Raw genomic sequence first — 19,362 nt, forward strand, 5'->3', positions numbered from 1 at the left:
CATGGAGAGAGAACAGCAGTGAAAAGGCACAGCCCCAGTTCTGGTGTGCACATTGTATGAGCTGGAAATCCATCCATAATCAGGAAAAGATTTGTGTGAGCTCCCATCTACTCCCAGACCTAGAGAGCTTTTCAAGCTGGCTCCCAAGGCATTCCCTTTTGCAGGGGCACTGCAGCAATTGCAGATACTTCCAGGAGGTGGCAGGAATATTTTTTTGCAGAGAAGGAAGAGAGATAAGAATTAAAAGCAGGAAAGAATACACCTGACAGCACCAATCTGAAAAGCCTTTTACTCTTCTCATGGTGAGGGGGGTGCAGCTCTCTTCACATGTTGGCCTCAGGGGGACATCCCTGGTCCGAATCACAGAATCATAGAATGGCTATGGTTGGAAAGGACCTTACGCATTCCATATATTGTGATTTTCTGATATAAAATAGCTTGATCCTCGTTTGGCAATGAGTAGACAAGCCAAGAGGGTTAAGGGAGGGAATCTTCCACTCTGCACACATTTAGTTAAATGCTATCAGTAGCAGTGACTCACAAAAGCCTTCAATAGTCTATCCTCTCTGGGAAGTTACTGGTCACATACTGCTTACTGGCAACATCGAATTATGCTGGAAATACTACTGATGGACCTCCCCCCGCCCCCAGTGTTTAAGTGGAATGGGAACCTGCTTCTGAAGCTATTCTATAGGAGATAGGTGGTGAAGGGGTTAACAAGGTGTGGTGCAACGCCCTCATGGGCATAATGGGTTTACTGGGGGCTGACCAGGCTATCAGGTGTATACCTGATGGCCTTCAATGCTGCCTAAGCCAAGTGGAAGAGGGAGTGGTGCTGTTTCATGGTTCTGTTCTGCCCATGCACAGCCTGACCAGGGCTCTCATTATCCCTCTTTTAAATACCCCGAAGTAAGGAAGTGCTTCTCTGCACCATTCAGGGCAGCAGTAACAGGTAGTTTGGGATTTGAACTTCACTATGCCAGAGGACAAGGACATGGCTTCACTTTGTAGACAAGTTTGTTGGCTCCTCTATCCTCCCCAAAGCAGGGGCACCTCTTTGGTAAATTTTGCACCTGAAGGTACATCGGATGATACTCTCGTGAAACTAAGCTTAATGAATTATCAATTGGTTGTGTTTCTATAGGAGGTCAATTAGTTATTAGTTTGCTTTGGGTTTTAGCATTAGCACTAGTGAGTTTGTCAACGGCAATTCCCAATCTGTACTTCTGCTGCTTCAATGAACCACACTATTCATGAATCTGTAACCATGGAAGCTCTTCCTGAGTGCGACTGTATTATTGTGTTGAATTGGTTATAACCAGAAATGAAGCCTGGCTGTCCCCAGCCCCTCTGATCTCTTGAAGAGTGGCTGGAACACGAACATTTATTTTCTGCTTGATTCCTATACTCAACATATTACCCCATTCCCTTATGTAAAAAAGAAGACTGGAGGATTTCTGAGCAGATCTGGATTCTCAAAATGTCTTTGCTCTTCCTACTTCAATCTATGGGTCTCAGAAAGGTGACTGCATGTATTGTTATCTCCAGGTATCCCAAGATGGACAGGTGACATGAAAATCCTGTCCTCCAAAAGCATTCTTTTGTGCTTTGAATTTAGAGGGACCCAACTCTGTTGCTGGTATTATTGTCATTATCCCTTAGTAGCATCAGGTGTTGCTGTGAAGGATCAGCTTTGTCGTACATGCACTACAAAACCAAACCATTTTTCAGGGCCTCATTCTCATAGTCGTACCCTCTAAGCATGTAACCTGAGTGCTGCTGAAGCACTGGGGTTTGTAGGGTGTCCTCTGAACTCAGCCTCTTGAGACAAGCTGGCATTACAGCAGCAGGGATATTTTCTCAAGGAAAGAATTCTCTATTCAGAAATTGATTTTTGACACACTTTAGTGGGACATTACTGAAACCATTTGTAAAATTGCTGTGCTGTATTCATATTGTATCATGCAGGAATTGGAGCAGTAGTGTGGAAATGAACCATTTCAATCTCAGTTAATATGGGTTGTTTCAGTCTTATTAAAACACTTCAAGAAGGTCAAAGGAAAATATTGTTGCAATATTTTCCTTGGTGAAGAGGGAGATTTGCCTTTGAGATCACATATAAGTGTGATCATTCCCCAAACAACATGCTGTAAAAAGCCTCACAATAAAGAACCATTCTGCAGGGTAAAGTCAGTAGTCCGAATTTGGAGTTGTTTGACCTAAGAATTTCCCTGCATATGCAGCATCTTAGGAATCTCAGTAAATCAATAGGAAATACTTGCTGACCTTCATGAGGTCCTAATGGTGGTTCTCCATCCCCTGGAAGCTCCTCTAGGTGGATTTTCACTGGGTCTAGTGACCACTGTGAAAGTTACTTGGGCTGAGGCTGCATCCCTGATGTGCATTGACTAGGATTCTGAGCCCCAGATTTCATTTCTACCTGTGTGTGCCTATGTATTTGTGCAAAGCCAGAAGTCTGCCAGCAGACCAAAGCATCAAAGCATTTGTGGGTTGGTTTCAAAGTATGTGGGTGGTCTAAGGGGACCAATGTGAGCAGTAGATCTGATGGGGTAGTTCCATCCTAAGACCCTGCTGTCAGCATCTTTCAAAGCGGGTGTGTTGTGCATGCTAGGTGTGATCTGTAGAGACTCTCTTAGAAAACCAAGTTTCTGCTTGAAGTGTTGATATATCAAAAAAGCTTTAAAGCCTTGAGATGGACTTGGATTCCAATCTCTTATCACTTTCAAGGAAAGCAGCCTGAATTAAATCAAGGAGAGGTGGAAAATGTCTATTACACAATTGTCTTGGGGTAATGTAACTGCGTTTTGTGCTCATCTCTCAGGGCAGATGTGTATTTTAGCTCCTGGTTTTCCTCAGCATTTGCTTTTCAGGTGTCTGGAAGCTCTAGAAAAGGTACCAGCTGCTGAGACAATTTATGTTCCTGTCTTAAAAATGCTGGAGAAAATGTGCCTACCTTTGGGACCAAGAAAGGGAGTGAGGAAATGGAAAGAGACACACCAGTCTAAGAAGCTTTCTGTATGCCACACTGATGGGCTGCTGTCCTGTGTTCAGAGCACAGTTCACATACCTTCAGACCCTGAGACAGAAAACGTATGTGAATGGTCTCCATGTGAAGCATGGGCCAACTCCTCCCTGTATTAGGAAGGCCACTGCTTTTCTGTGATCCTGTTGTGCAAAATTTCATCACACAGATATCTTCAGGTTGTTGCTTCTGGCCCTCAGTTTTAGACTAACTGCCAAAGCCAATCACTGACCTTTTTCTTATCCTTTTTTAAACCTTCTTACAGTAAAATCATCACTTATTAAAAATGTAGGAGTTTTATTTCCTACTTTATCTTCCTTCATTATTCCCCTTTGTTTTCCACCCTCATCTGTAATACAGGGGAATGAGAAAACATCTCTCATTATTTAGCATCATATTAGCGTTAGATTTCTATGTGTTCTTTTGCAGAAGCTACCTCCTTCAAAAGAACAGTATGTATGTGTAGCCAGGGTTTGCATTTCTAGAACATTAAGAAACATGGATTTATGAAATTCTGTCAGTTTGTTTCTTTATCACCAAGAAGGAGAAACAGAAACCCCTTCTGCTATCATCTTCTTTGAAAGCATTTAATACCTTCTCTTCATAGTTCCTCTGCAATTCATGCCAAGAAAATATTCCTTCAAGGTCAGGTCTGCTGGGGAGGCCAAATGAAATGTTGGACCTCAGTGGTGTTATGAGATCATCTGGACAGGTAATATTGGCCTTCCTCCTTGAATTCATAGAGCTGGCTCCAGCCAGCTTGTTTTTTAAGAAATAAAACAGTCTTTGAAGGGCCTTATCTATAATTAACACTCGGTAGCTGAAGCCTGAGAGACCCTGGGCTACTATATGTGGTTTTTCTTTTCTCCTGCCTAGCTTCTGACAGCACCTAACCTTGTTGTACTGGCTTCCTTTCCATAGGAAGTGGGAGAAATGGCAAGCTTTGCCTTGGAAGTTGTAAAACACCTTCCTGCCCACAGAGAACCAAAATATGCCACAGAACTACAGGCAGGACTGGCAGCAACTGCAACAGCTTTCCTCTTCTGGTCTCTGCACTTATCTGTAACCATAGTTATTTGTCACCAGCAGACCCAAGGCTGGATATAACAATCTTTCTTTTTCCCCTGGGTTCTTGCTTTAGTCTCCCAGACTAAAAACACCCCAAGCTATCTGATAAACAAGGAAAAAGCTGACATGGTAACCAAGTCACAGAAAGCTTGCATGGGTCACCTGATTCTCACACCTTGCTCTGTGACTGCTGAGGAGAGAACAGCTGAAATGTGTTTCATTGAGATTTCATCCAGAAACAAAGGAAAGCCCTAAATTTGCTCAGAAACACCTGAGCTGCCCAGTGTTAAGGAGTCATTCAGGGCTGGGCACAACTGTGGGGATTGATGAGATTCCTTTGGGCTCCAGGCAGTCTTTCAGGGTAATGCTAAAGCTTGTTTTTCATCAGAAAGGTAGTTTAGAAAGGAGTATCCTGGTTTATTAATTCTGGGAAGAGCTGTGCCTGCCTGAGCTAAGTGTGGAAACTACACGGAAATATCCATTCAAGTCTTGACTGTGAAGGAATGAATCGGTGAGCTAATGTCTTTTTGTGGTCCTTGCCCAGCTCTCTAGCCCATCTTCACAGGAGAAAAATGTTTGTGGTGATGCTGTATGGATCTGTTTATGTTTTTCTGAGTGGGTCTTCCAGTTAATGCTCCTTTGAGGTGAATGAAGCATTTCACATCTTTCCTAGTGTTTCTTTCCTGCTCTGTAGGTCAAACCAGTCACCAAACTAGTCTTGGCCTGTTGCTTTGAGGGTTGTGGTTTTGCTGTGTTGCAAGAGAAGGAGCTTGTTTTGCTGCGGGCAGGGTAAAGGGCAGCCTTAGAGGAAAGTCAGCCTCGGATGCTGCCATGTTGTTTCATGTTTAATTAATGTGACTTTGGTTTATATTTTTAAAGGAAAACTTTGTTTTTTTTTATATTTGCTGCCCTATTTGTTGGGGTCTCCCTAAACCTGCTTGTTCCCCATAGGTGATTATAGCTGCTTGGGTACCTCTTTACATGGTGGTTTCAGAACAGTGCTGGCCCTTTTGGAGCAGAGGGAGGTTTGTGCAGGCACTCTTTTCCTTGACCACCTCTTGTGCAGGGCTGTGAGAACCTCTGTAGTGTGTCTATGCCACTGGCACATCCTGCTGTTCCCAGGCAAAGCAGCCCCTGCAGACCCCAAAATGCAGGAGGAATGTTGCTATTTCTCCTTGGAACAAGCACTCCCATGCAGCCTTAAGGGAGCAGGGAAAGGTATTCCCACTGTTTTTTCTGCCCATTTAGGGTAGTGGGGATCATTCTTTCTGAAGCATACTGGAACTGGTAAAATAAAGCTGGCCTTCTGAAGAAACTTGCATTTATTTGAGTGTTGTTTTTTTTTCCTCTTTCTGATTAATTGTGTGGGTGCGTATATATGCTGGGAAAGGCAATAATGTTTACTAGAATTCTACTATAAGTGGTTGGTGACTTCCAATTTGCTACACGATAAATATCATAATTGATACTATAACATGTTAACATTCAAAACATGAGCTTCTCTTTCATATGGATTTATTTTCATGCATGAATAGTGTGGAAGGTTTTGAAGACATCTTCTTTCAAAGATTAGGACATCTTTGCATCTTCTGTATGAAGAGGATGATAAGACCTCTTTTATGCAGAGGTAGATATCACTGGGCTTTTGTATATAGAAATGATTGAAATTGTTAAAAGCATTTTTAAGTCTGCAGAGCTGGGCTGAACAACTTGCACCTATATTAAATCTTGGGAACTGGTCAGCAAATCTGAGTGCTTTCACTTCTGCCTGAGCAGGTAACATTAGACTTGCGGTAAATGATGGCAACTATCTGGTCCATTAAAATTTAGACCAGGTGATCCTTGAGATACTTTCCAATCTGTATACTATGATTGTGATCCTGTTGTCATATTGCAGAACATGGAGGGGAATCCTTCCTTTTAAGCTGTAATATAACTTGCAGAAAAAATACACTTTTAGCCATATGTGAGGCTATAGGATAAAATCAATGAGTTCAGGAAGGAGGGATTACAGCAGTGTTATATCTGCCTTTGTAAAACAACTGATTTTAGACATGGATTTTAAATGTTCCTTTGCAGTATATTTTTATACCTAGACTCTTGGGTTCAGATCCTCAAATTTTATTTGGGTGATGTATTTCTATCAGAATAGGTAGACATTTAGCACCAAAGTAAGGCTGAGATGAATGTCATGCTTTAGGACTCCATTTATTTTGTGTGTAGAGCCATGGGTTCTGATCCCTCATATCAACTCTTGTGGGGGCTTCCTGGTTCATAACTATTTTTTTGAGTGATAATTTGGTATGAATTTTGTTCCCTCTTAAACTAGAGATAGATTTACATAGAGAATCCTGGGGGCATTTTACAGACTTTTAAACTCATTGTTAGTTACGTTAATAAGCAAATAGCCTTTCTATATATGTATATCTTTTTGACACAGTAGCTTTCATTTTATGGCCAGGAAGGTCTCTTGCAGTTTTATTTCCTCAGGTTAAGACAGTGTTTGAGGAATAGTTTGCCTACAGATGACTTTTTCTTTCATTCTCCAGTTTTCCTGGTATTTTGTTTGCAGCTTGTGGAGATCTGAGGTTTATGGCTGTGTGTTTGTCTGTGCTCTGCAGGTGGTGGTGGGGGGTATGTTTTGGCTGGGGTGGTTTTGATTTTGTTGTTCTAAAAGGCAGAACTGTTTCTTTAAGTCTGAACTCAATTTCCTATGGAGGGGGGTTGCTGATTTTAATAGTAAAAAGGGGATTAGGCAAGGTTTCACAAAGAAAGTAACTCTTTTCCATATTCTGGCATTGTGCCTTCATAGAATGTGAACATGTAAAGTCCTTTGAGATTGTTCTCTTTTTATAGAGAAGTAGATGCTTAACGTTACCTCTGGCTTTGGGAGGATTTTCATATATCCTATCTGTGCTCAAGTATTAATTGCACATCTCCTCTCAGATTCAAATCACCCAGTTTGCACAAACCTAGATGTTATCACTGTGTTCCCTACTGGAAAAATAACCTTGCACATAGGCTGTTGGATCTGTTAGTTTCACGTACTGAGGCTTTGGGGTTTATTTTTGTATGGTATCAGAATAAAGCCAATATGCCTTCCAGACTGGTGATCTCTGCTGCTTCACTGTTCTCCTCAGTGATTTCTGTTACCTGTTTATAAATAACACACTTTCTGGAGGGTCAGGTAGATGGCAAAGCATGTTATGTCATTTAGCATCAAAAGATGGCACATGTGGTGGAACTAGCAGGATCCTGGGTACCTGGAAACCTTTCCAAGTGCCTCTTTTTCAGGGACAGCACCTCGTTAGCACTATGCATCCCACCCAGGTGTTTTAAGAAGAAAGCTGCCTCCAGAGGTTAGGCTGCAGGTGGCAGCAACAATCTTTCCCTGCGGCAGCTGGAAATGCTGCAGCGGCCTTCGCTGATGCCTGCACATAATTCAGTTCCTTGCTAAACCAGCTCAGTGGTAAAACAGAAAACTGTAAGCAAAGAGTGCAAAGATTGTCCTCTAACCACTGAGATGTGGGGACACTCTTCATTTTCCCCTCCCTTTTCTCCTCCTGAGGAGGAGAGGGTGGGGGAGTTTCTACGCTGCACAGTACCAGGCATACGTGAGAAATCACATATATGTGCAGTGATTGGTCTGGCTGGGCTTGCCTGAATCCTCTATAGATCAGCTACAGGCTTTTTGTGCTTTTGGGTGTGTATATTTTTCTTTTCCAGCTCCTTCTGTGCTTCACTCTGATAGCAGGGAGCTGTCATTTCATGATACCAGTAACTAAAAAGCAGCAACTTCTTTCTATTCATTATTATTCCAGGCAGAGAGATGGACCTCAGAGCTCTGGAGGTTTGAATGCTTAGTACATGAACTTTCTGGATGAGAGAGTTATCTCTTCCCACAACTCCTGGTTCTGGCTGTTGTACCTGTCCACACATGATATGGGTTGATGCCAGTAGTTTACCTGCAAGTGTTGCTTGGATCACATCTGTGCAGTCTTTGTGTGTTACTTGCTGCAGCTCTTGAATGTCAGTGCTGTCACTCAGAGAACCACCTTTATGCTGCTTGGGGGATTTGCACTCCAGGGAGACCCTATCTGTAGATGTGTTAGGTTTCAGAAGCTGTTTGGATCTAAACGTTGCAGATGCTGTCCCATAGCTGGGCTCATATTGGCAGACATGCTGTTTCTGTCTCTGTTGAAGATCTGAGGGAGTCCCATCAGTGTGTTGCATAAATTTTCTGGCTTGCCTCAGGATGGGATGGACACATAGTTACCATGCGTGCTCCAGCCGGTGGCATCTAGTCCAGGGAATAATGTTATCTGACCCATCCCTTTGGCAAAAGGTTGCCATCACCAAAGTAGAAGGGAATATATGCTGGGGAGCTGCTGTCTTCAAGAAGCCCTCAACTGGGACACAGCTCCTGCACCAAAATGCCTGGACTGATACACAGTAATGAGGTACCACCTGCAAGGACACTGAGGTTATACCTCTTTTTATCTGTGTCACCTTATAGAATCATTTAGGTTCGAAAAGACCTTGAAAATCTCAGAGTCCAACTCTTAACCTAACACTATCAAGTCCACCACTAAACCATGTCCCAAAATGCCACATCTACATCTCTTAAATACCTCCAGGGATGGTAACCACTTCCATGAGCAGCTTTTTCCAGTGTTTCATAACCATTTTGGTGAAGGTATTTTTGTGGTATCCAGTCTAAACCTCTCCTGCTACAACTTTAGGCCATTTTCTCTTGTCCTATTGCTATTACCTTGTTGAGCAGCCCTTGAAGTCCAGAACTGGTGCAGATGTGAAGTGCTCAGGTCCATGTTGGGACTAATACTCTTATTCATGTTGATTGTATCTCAGTTGATAAGATTCTGTTGCTTGCTCATATGCAACCAGTTGCACAATTGGCCCTTTAGCACAAGCTGTGGAAATACTGTGTATGATACAATAAGCTGTTGTGGCAATAGTCAGCACAGTGTGCAAACAGCAGTGGTATGTGCAAACCAGGTGCTGGAGAATTACAGAAAATGCATGTAATAGTTTGGCACCCTCTTGATAAGAAGAATATGGTAAATGTAAAGACTCTGTGGTGGTTAGGGGGAGAAGGCCAACAAAGCCTCTGTATGCTTAGTGATTAAGTGAGCATAGAGAAGTTAAATTCTTTTAGTGCCCTGCAAGCTGCCAGTGGCCCAGAAGGTGCATAGCTGTTCTAGCTGTCCCAGTGCATAAAATCACACAGGGCATTCCTGAGAGACAGAGGAATTCAAAGCATGCAGGTGTATGATACTTGCTTGTTTCAAAGTGAAATGCCTAGTAAAGGCAGCTTAGGTCACACTTCTACATCCAGAAACCTGCAGAAACGTCTGCAGTCACATTAAGCTGTGCTTGAAAGTCCAGCATCTAGTAATGATAGTCAGGAGCTGATGCCATCCCCTCATGAATGAAGGGCAGTGCTGCCCTGTAGCTGCTACTGTGCTGTATGGGTCAGTGTAGGGCAAAAGTACATCCTATAGGAGGACAAGAGGGAGAAAGAAGCCTGTGTTCACTGTTCCTCCTTCCCTCATGGTCTGCCTCAGGCCAGCCAAGGGAGGGGTAATTCTTTACAAAGCCATTTGAAGTGGTTAAAGGACACTGTTTTCCTACCAGTTCAGAGCTGGGCCCTCCTCTGCTCATATGAGCTGTGCTTGGAGGTATTTTAATGCATTTTGTTTCTGCACCAAATGAAGATTTGCTAACACAGGTGCTAATCATGACTCTTGAGTGATTGCAGCAGATTGTTTTATAACAAAACCCCCTGGGGAGAAAAATACAAGGATTTTCTGCTGACATTTTTGCAAACTCTTCCTTTTTGCTGCTTTTCTGTTGAGCTGACTTTTCATTTCAGACCTTTCTTTAAATTCTTTGAGAAGTTTAGAAGCATTCCAAAAGGACGTTTTCAATTTTGAAGCAGATAGTGTAGTTAAGCCAGAATAGGTTTCTCTTTGCTCTCTTCTTCTTGACTCCAACTTTCACAATGTGGAAATCAATCAAAGGAAAAGTATTGTTTGTCTGCTGGACTTCTCATCTAGCAGCTCTTGGGTAGGGTAAAGTGATTGGACTTGTGACCTCTTGGTTCCAAATGCCTGGTTGACAACTCTCTTTTTTCCCCTTTGCTGAGGGGGATGACAAAATCCTGAACTGGTCCCTGTTTTGGTTGTGAATGCGCTCAGATAGATGTGTGTGTCTGTCTGTCTTTGTAGTGATGGATGTTTGACATCTCTAATTCCAGCAGCAATGGGTTAGTAGTCGGTGAGCAGGTGGAAATGCTGGAGCAGAATGATCAATACCCATTAACTCCAGAAACAGGGTGATGTGTGAGGCACTAAAGTACATTTTCTTGTGTTTGAGCAGTCTGATGGCACAACACTAATTACTGTTTATGCATCTTGAGGCACTTCTGTTTCTTCTCTCACCCTTACAGCAACACTGAATGCTCGCAATGTAAAATATAAAGCAATATATACACAGGCTTCCAGAAGTCTTTAGCTTTTCAAGGTATGAATTCCCCTTTTGTAGAGCTGCCACACTGGAGAGTGGTGGGTTCAACTGCAGCATCTATTCTAATGCCTCTTTAGCAAAACCTTTTTGCTGTGTGACTCTTTCAACATCAGCTCCTGAGGATGGCTTATTTCTTTCCCATCTTTACGTTTCAGTTGTGATGAGTGACCTCCAGAGCTGTATCATAGCTGCTGTTAACAGCATGAAGGACCAAGACTGTGGCACAGTAGAAAGGCCCTGATCCTTTGCTGGAGCTTTCTGGCCCAGCTGAGCACTAGGTATGCAGAGCTTCAGTAATGCAGAATGGGCGTTAGCTAACTAGAGTAATACATAAACGGGTGAATTCAGCCTGCTCTGCCAGATTGTCCAAATGGATATTGGTCCTGGTTCTGGCTGGGATAGAGTATATTTTCTTCCTAGTAGCTGGTACAGTGCTGTGGTTTGGGTTTAGTGGGAGAATAATGATGAGAACATGCTGGTGTCTTTGTTGTTGTTTAGTAGCACTTGCCTGATCAAGCGCTTGTCAGTCTCTCATGCTCTGCCAGTGAGGAGGGGCACAAGAAGCCAGGAGGGAGCATAGCCAGGACAGTTGATTCAAACTAGTTAGAGGGATATTCCATACCACAGTAGGTCATACCCAGTACATAAATGGGGGTTGGGGGGGCGTGGGGGGGGATGGGAATTGGCCAGGAGGTGCCAATTGCTGTGATGGGCTGGGTATCAGTCATAGGGTTTTTTGCTGGTCTTTTTAGTTTAGGGTTGTGATTTTTTTATTAATTTATTTTTAAATGATTATTCTTTTGTATTCTGTAGAGTAAGGATCACAGGACAGGAACTGGCAAAGCCCTGAGCCGCTCTAGTGGGGTATACAAGCAGACAGTTGCAGGCTGAATGCCGAAGGGATTGTGAGTAAATAGACAAATTGCTGGTAGCATAATTTCTTGGAAATAAACCTAGCAAATTAGACTTGTTAAAGCAACTGCTGAAATGGCTAATGCCATTGAATTGTCAAAATAGAGAACTGCAAAAATCCTTGGTTCATTTACATATCACCAAAGCAAAAATAATGGGAAAATAACGAGCAATTATTGTCCCTGGCTCTCCCATTCATTATTTGAAGTAAAGACATTTATCAATATGGAGTTAGGTTGGCAAGATATGCATGTAACATAATTATATTGGTCAGTCAAAACTAGAGGAGATGATGAGGGATTTTGGAAGCACCCATTAGAGGATGGCAAATGGGCACCACCACTAATATTCATTGTTGCAAGAAACCATGCATCAGAAGGGGCAGTCAGGGCTACTGAAATGTTTTAGCAAGGGCTAGGTCACTTAGAAGGGCAAGAGATGTATTTCTGGAGGGGAAAAATGAGATTTGGTTCATGTACAGGACAAGTGGTAGTGTAAAATATTAGGGCTGTGTCTGGGTTTGGTACATACTAGTCTCGCTAATGTATCACGGTGCCTGCCAGCTTCTGGCAGATGTTTAGCATCCTGTTTACTCTATAAGCCCTTCACAAGCTGCTGTAGTTAGAAAGGAGACCCCTCCTGAAGTGTACCAAGTACATATCACCCAGACTATGGAATACACTGGATTGGAGAACATCTTTTTTCTTTTAGAAGCCATGGAGTGAGGATCTGGAGACTGCTTTTCATCCCCTCCCATCTTTGTGTTTGATGCCAGAAGACAATAATTGTTATTAGAATAAAGGCTGTTGAAATTTGGGCTGTGTGTGTCCACAGGCTGTCTCTGAACTGAAGGTGTAACAGCCCTGCAGGCAGGAGAGGCTTCTGTCCCTTGGTTCCTGGTAGGAATGGTTCATCTGACCTTTAAACCCACCTGCCACTGCCTTTATGGTGATTACTGTTGGAGCCAGTAAGGCAATTCACAGGGCTGAGCACTGTTTCACTAGCACAATCCCTAGCTCTGCAATGAGGTTTGACAGATGCTATCAGTGTATCTCCCCATAAATAAATATGTAATCGGGCTGCGTGCTACACTTTCACATCCTGAGGAGGGAATTCTGACACGCCTGTCCTTTCATCTCTCGCATCCCTCAGCAGCTGTGAAAAAGCCTCTGACCTCGGATGCTCATTTTTATCATTTCATTTCAGCAGGAGTTGGTGCCTGTGGAGTTTTGTTACTCTGTGTTATGAAGGAGGAGGAAAGCAGCAGGCATTTTGTTCAAATTCTTAATTGCAGGCACAGCAGGATTATGGAAATGTCAAGAGGGAAGTGACAGGGAAGACCTGACAAGCACACAGGGCTTTGTTGAGTCACTGCTTTCTCTTTCCCACCAGGGTCGTGGGTGGGTTCTGAGTCAAATGGATCTTATGTGCTCACTGACCACCCATATGCCAGGCTGGTCTCTGTGGTGTGCAGTCTGCTGAGTTTAGCAGGCCTTGCTCAGGACAAGCCAAGGGTTAGCAAGAAAGAACAGAACTAGCTTGCACCAGCAGAGCTGGAAGGAGTGCCAGAGTAGAGATTTGGTCCCCCTTTAAATGTATACTGATGGAGACAGTGCTGGATGCTGGCATAGCACTGTGCTGTGCCACATTCCATGCAGTTTGCTTCTCTTGCTCTGTGGGTTCTGAGGCAGAAGAAATGCAGAAGGCTCATTTCCAAGTTGTCTGCCTTGCTTTGATTTAGAGGGTTTTACTGTTCTATTCCTCTTGCTTTTCTGCTGTTTGACTTCTGCACAAGTTTTTTTCCCTCATCTTGGGAATCTGAAGCATGGTAGCTTTGTGGGCATGAACTGAGATCGTACTTGAGTTGCTGCCTTCCCTAGAATGTGGAAGAGGAGCCTCTGCACCACTTGGCTCACCACTCTGAAGAGGGGGCAGATGAATCATACTGCTGCTGCTGTGGACTCCCCAGGTGCCAGAGTCTAAGAAGTGGTACACATGGGATTCAAGCTTAGAGCTGCTGCAGAAATCGGAAATTCCTTAAGTCCTGGGGGGCCTGTTGTCCTGCCTGTTATGAGCAATCCTCTTCAAAGCATATCCAGCTGCTATGCTTTATGTTCCAGTTGCTTGTCAGCATTGAAAGGCAGGGACATGAGAAACCTTGGTGCACCTAATTGGACTTCATCTCACAGTATCACAGTATGTTAGAGATTGGAAGGGACCTCAAAAGATCATCTAGTCCAATCCCCCTGCCGGACCAGGAACACCTAGATAAGGTTACACAGGAACGTGTCCAGGTGGGTTTTGAATGTCTCCAGAGAAGGAGACTCCACAGCCTCCCTGGGCAGCCTGTTCCAGTGTTCCGTCACCCTCACTGAGAAGTTTCTTCTCAAGTTTAAGTGGAACCTCTTGTGTTCCAGTTTGTACCCATTGCCCCTTGTCCTATCATTGTTTGCCACTGAGAAGAGCCTGGCTCCATCCTCGTGACACTCCCCCTTTATATATTTATATACACTAATAAGGTCACCCCTCAGTCTCCTCTTCTCCAAACTATAGAGACCCAGCTCCCTCAGTCTTTCCTCATAAGGGAGATGCTCCACTCCCTTAATCATCTTAGTTGCCCTGCGCTGGACTCTCTCCAGCAGGTCCCTGTCCTTCTTAAACTGAGGGGCCCAGAACTGGACACAATATTCCAGATGAGGTCTCACCAGGGCAGAGTAGAGGGGAAGGAGGACCTCTCTCGACCTACTAACCACCCCCCTTCTAATACACCCCAGGATGCCATTGGCCTTCTTGGCCACAAGGGCACAGTGTCGGCTCATGGTCACCCTGTCGTCCACCAGGACCCCCAGGTCCCTCTCCCCTACACTGCTCTCTAACAGGTCGTTCCCCAACCTATACTGGAACCTGGGGTTGTTCCTGCCCAGATGCAGGACTCTACACTTTCCCTTGTTATATTTCATCAAGTTATTCCCCGCCCAACTCTCCAGCCTGTCCAGGTCTCGCTGGATGGCAGCACAGCCTTCTGGCGTGTCGGCCACCCCTCCCAGCTTAGTGTCATCAGCAAACTTGCTGATAGTACACTCAATTCCCTCATCTAAATCATTGATGAATATATTAAATAATACTGGTCCCAGTACCGACCCTTGAGGCACTCCACTAGATACAGGCCTCCAACTAGACTCCGCCCCATAGACTACAACTCTCTGGCTTCTCTCCTTCAGCCAGTTCACAGTCCACCTCACTACCCGATCATCCAGACCACACTTCCTCAATTTAGCTGCGAGGATGCTGTGGGAGACCGTGTCAATCGCTTTGCTGAAGTCAAGGTAGACCACATCCACCGCTCTGCCATCATCCATCCACCGTGTTATTTCCTCATAAAAGGCTACGAGATTGGTCAAGCATGACTTCCCCTTGGTGAAGCCATGTTGACTGCCCCTCATAACCCTCTTATCCTTGATATGCCTTAAGATGGCACCAAGGATAAGGTGTTCCATCACTTTCCCAGGAATGGAGGTGAGGCTGACTGGTCTATAGTTACCTGGGTCCTCCTTCTTGCCCTTTTTGAAGACGGGAGTGACATTTGCTTTCCTCCAGTCCTCAGGCACCTCTCCCATTTCCCAAGACTTGGTAAAGATGATGGAGAGCGGTCTAGCAATGACCTCAGCCAGTTCCCTCAGCACCCGCGGGTGCATCCCATCTGGACCCATGGATTTCTGGATGTCCAGATTGCTCAACTGGTCTCTAACCCATTCCTCATCGACTAAGGCAAACTGCTCCGTTGACCTGACTTCATCTGAGGTCTCAGTGGTACAGGGCCCTTCAGGACTGCCTCCGGCAGAGTAGACAGAGACAAAGAAGGCATTCAGTAACTCTGCCATCTCTGTATCTTCTGTCACCAGGGCACCCGTCCCGTTCATCAGCGGGCCTACATTGCCTCTGGTGTTAGTTTTATCTGCCATGTATTTGAAAAAGCTCTTTCTGCTGTCCTTGACCCCTCTCGCCAGCTTTAATTCCAAGGAGGCCTTAGTCATCCTAGCAGCTTTCCTACATCCTCTAGCAGCAGCCTTATATTCCTCCCAAGTGGCCAGCCCTTCCTTCCATGACCTGTAAACTCTCCTCTTCCACTTGAGCATACCCAGCAATTCCCTATTTAGCCATGCAGGTCTCCTGACCCTCTTCCTTGACTTCCTACGTGTCGGGATGCTCTGATCTTGAGCTCGGAAAAAGCAGTCCTTGAACGTCAACCAACTATCTTGGGCCCCTTTACCTTCAAGCAGCCTAGTCCATGGAATTTCCCCTAGCAATCGCTTGAAGAGGCCAAAGTTTGCCCTGCTAAAGTCCAGGGTTACAATTCTACTTGCTATTCTACTGGCCCTACCGCACAAGATCCTGAATTCCACCATCTCGTGGTCGCTGCAACCAAGGCAGCCCTCAACCTTCACTCCTTCGACCAGACCCTCCTTGTTAGTGAGGATGAGATCGAGCAGTGCTCCTCTCCTGGTTGGCTCATCCACCATTTGCATGAGGAAGTTATCATCCATACACTGGAGGAACCTCCTGGACTGCGACTGGGTTGCTGAGTAGTCCTTCCAGCAAACATGCAGTTGTCTCCAGTAGGTCAGTTATGTCAGCTAGTAAAGCTGATGGAGAAGCAGAAAAAATGCAGTGGGAGGTCACTGTGCTATCCATGTGGTCTAAGTAGCAGGTTCATCTTGGTTCTGACTGAGCTATAGGAGTGAGGGTTGCAAGAGAAGTGCCTCCTTATGTGAAGGATGGTGGTGTCCCGCTGATCTGGACTATGCCAGGGGTCTGTGCATGCAGTGTCATATACTGAAGTCTCCCACAGATCCTCATTTCTGTGTTCATGGTGGTATGAACTGGTGTCCATCTCCTGTGCGTGTTTGCTGCTGTAAAGATAAGTAGTGAGATGCTTTCATTCCCCTGCTGTTTTCACAGCCAAGTGGTCTGCAGATCGCTGACAGACGTTTCCCTGTGAGTCTGAATGGGCTCTGTTAAGCCTGACAGTCAGTTAGGAGAGACTGCCTTAGTTGGCAGCTACATCTCTTCAGTGGTTTTGGGACCAGAAAGGAGAAAAGAGGGAGCCAGAAACATTTGTTGCCTAAGAGAGAAGACAGTGGGTGAGGGTCAAAGTGTGTGGCTGCTATCAGGGGAGCAAAGGGAGATGACAGAGGAGAAGAAGGGTTTGCAGAGGAATAAGGTGTCCATAAAGGGCATATTGGGAAGGTGCCAGACATTCACAGAAAATGGGGAAATGGGACCTGGAGCATTGCTGTGCTTGCTCTTCCTAATCGTGTCACCTCTTCACAAAGGCCATGCTTCCTGATGGTATTATTATATCACTTAATATTGAGCCCTCAGAGCTCATGTTCCTTGTTAGGCATCCCTGATTTTGTAACCCGAGTCATTTTGTAAGTGTGTTTGCATGTGTTTTAATAACCTTTGGGAGCACTGTAGAAAACTCTTGTAGCTGTACTTCTGAAACTGGTCAGTGTAAGAAGGTAGCCAGCATGGACACTGGGGACTTATGCTGCGATCTGGGGTCACTATGAGACCCCTTGGAGGACAGAGAGTGTGAAAGGAGCTTGGTGCCTGATTCCTGGGTGCTTTGCTGGCTCTAGTGTGGATGAGGCACATGGCAACTGGACTCTCTGGCTCTGGGCCTACCTGGGTCACAGGGAAGGCTCCAGTGAAAGGGCTAAGACTGAAGGAGACACCACTCAAAATTATATGCAAGGGTTATTTGCAGTAACAGACTCCAGGCACCCAACACAGGCTCTTCTGACGTCAAGATGAAGCTGGGGCAGAAACAGCCTTGTTTTGCTGTCAGCTTTGATCTTGAAGCTGTGAGGAAGGGTGGCTAGAGGTCACAACTGGAGGGCATTAAATGTTTTCCCACTAACATGAGTGGAATTTGGCTTAGACCTTAAACATGGTGCTTTTGGTGTCTGACCTTGCTTATTTTCACGGTTGCTGGGGAGGGAGGTCGTTCCTGCCTGTTGGGGCTGTTTTGCTGCCTTTTTGCTTGCTAAAAAGGTGTTTTTCTCTGGTAGGGTATTAGAAAGGTGTTGGTGACATTTTGAGCTAAACTTTGCTGTTTCAGCAGCCAGCAATGAAGGTGATGCCAGGCAATTGTTCCATAAGCAGCGGAACTAATGAGCCACTGGATTTGTATCCTACTTTCCTAACCTCTGCCTCTCCCTTCATAATGTTAGCTCTTCCCACATGATCACTGGGTTCCTCTCCCCTTCCTCCGTGCCCTTTAACTACTTGGCAGTCATGAGCTGGTACTTGCTGTGGCAGGTTGCTTCATATGTGCTGATGCTGAGAGGCCTGCTTGCCATGAAAAGCAGGTATTCTTTTTCAGCTCACATGACAGCTGAGGCTCTAATTTGGCTCTGTCTCTTCCCATTTCCAGCATATTTTTTTTCCCTAGGATTTCTCAGTATTTAATTATCTCTGAACCTTCTGTCAGTCTGAGGGAAAATTAAGTTCCTAGAAGTGGGAATTTGATGGTCAGATGGAAGAGCAGTTGTACAGACAGCATGAAAGAAACTTCTGCAGAATAAATTCTTTTCCTAGAAAAGCCTACATGGTATCCTTTGTCCCTGTAACCTGTATAGAAAGCCAGATACTGCCATGCTGCTGACTGCTGTGGCTTAGACAGGAATAACCAAGGTATAAACAGAAATAGAGAAAAGAACTGAGCAAGGTGAACAGGACATGAGCACAGCAGACATGCCTGGGAGAAAAGATGAGATGTTTGGGATATTCTGAGCAGTTATCTTGTACAGAAGGAGTCCTTCCTCAGTTTCCCAGAGGAACTGTCCCACCAGTATCATGTACTTCAGGGCATGCCCTCCCTTCCCATAGGGTTAAGATAAGCTCTAAGCAGGAGATTAAATAAAGCCACTGAGGGCTCAGGAATGAGTGGATGATCTACTGTTTATTTCTTTGTCCCTGTCGAATGTTGTTCTTACTGGGATGCAATCAGAAGTTGGAGCAGGACTGTTCCCTGCACTGTGCCTTTGTTATATGCAACCCCTTGCATTAATTTCTCAGCCCAAGTGTTGATGTTCAACTCTTTCATCAGCAGTGCTGCAGCCTTTGCATTGCCTCATGAGGCAGATGAGAGTAAGTGAAATCCAATTTGTGATCCTCTCTAGGGCACAAGGTTTAGCTGCGGTTTGGCTCAGTGTCCCCTTGCCCTCTAACAGCAGGCTATGCTTGTCTTGCACCCTGGCCTGTAACCCATTCTGTTGTATGGGCAGGAATTTGGGGGCAGATGTACTTGCCACAGCAGGAAGTGCAACACCTGAGGTATTTACCTGCATGCCAAAATCAGCCTCTAGCGTTTACCAGGATGTGGGAGGAATAGATTGGAGCAAACTTTTTTGCAGCTTCTTTGTGCAGGCTCTGTGCCCAGTGGTCCAGCACAGGTATGGATTCTGATACCACTTCTCATACAAGCCCTGCTCCAAAGCTAGCTACAATTACTAGGAGGACTCTTTTTGTTAGCTCCACAGCCATTAGATCAGGTCTGCTGAGCATGACCAAACTCATTTTGGTACAGTTGGGATTCAGACACTCAATACTGTGTCTGTTATTGTGCATCTGAATGTGACCCAGGCCACTGAGGAAGAAGTGGTAAAGAGGCAGGGGTTGCATTGTGCCTGTGAAAATACATTCAAAGTCAGCATCTTGAAAGGGCCCAAAATTTATTGTGCTGCTGTTGTCATTTCCCATTCACCGGCCTGACTGAATAAAGGAGT

At 44.9% G+C, this 19,362-nt stretch overlaps 1 long non-coding RNA gene across 1 annotated transcript in view; it reads left to right on the top strand.

The window, feature by feature from the left end:
* Window positions 1-903: 903 nt before the first annotated feature.
* Window positions 904-19,362, top strand: part of LOC133212702 (uncharacterized) — a 154,808-nt gene continuing 136,349 nt past the window's right edge. The window contains exon 1 of the long non-coding RNA XR_009725579.1: window positions 904-1,060. This is a non-coding gene — a long non-coding RNA (uncharacterized LOC133212702). The remainder of the gene's footprint in view (window positions 1,061-19,362) is intronic.

This window comes from Neopsephotus bourkii, unplaced genomic scaffold (genome assembly GCF_033783945.1).
Source record: "Neopsephotus bourkii isolate Nb327-2 ecotype Australia unplaced genomic scaffold, CSIRO-AGI_Nbou_v1 NB_739, whole genome shotgun sequence".
In the NCBI taxonomy this organism is placed as follows: domain Eukaryota; kingdom Metazoa; phylum Chordata; class Aves; order Psittaciformes; family Psittacidae; genus Neopsephotus; species Neopsephotus bourkii.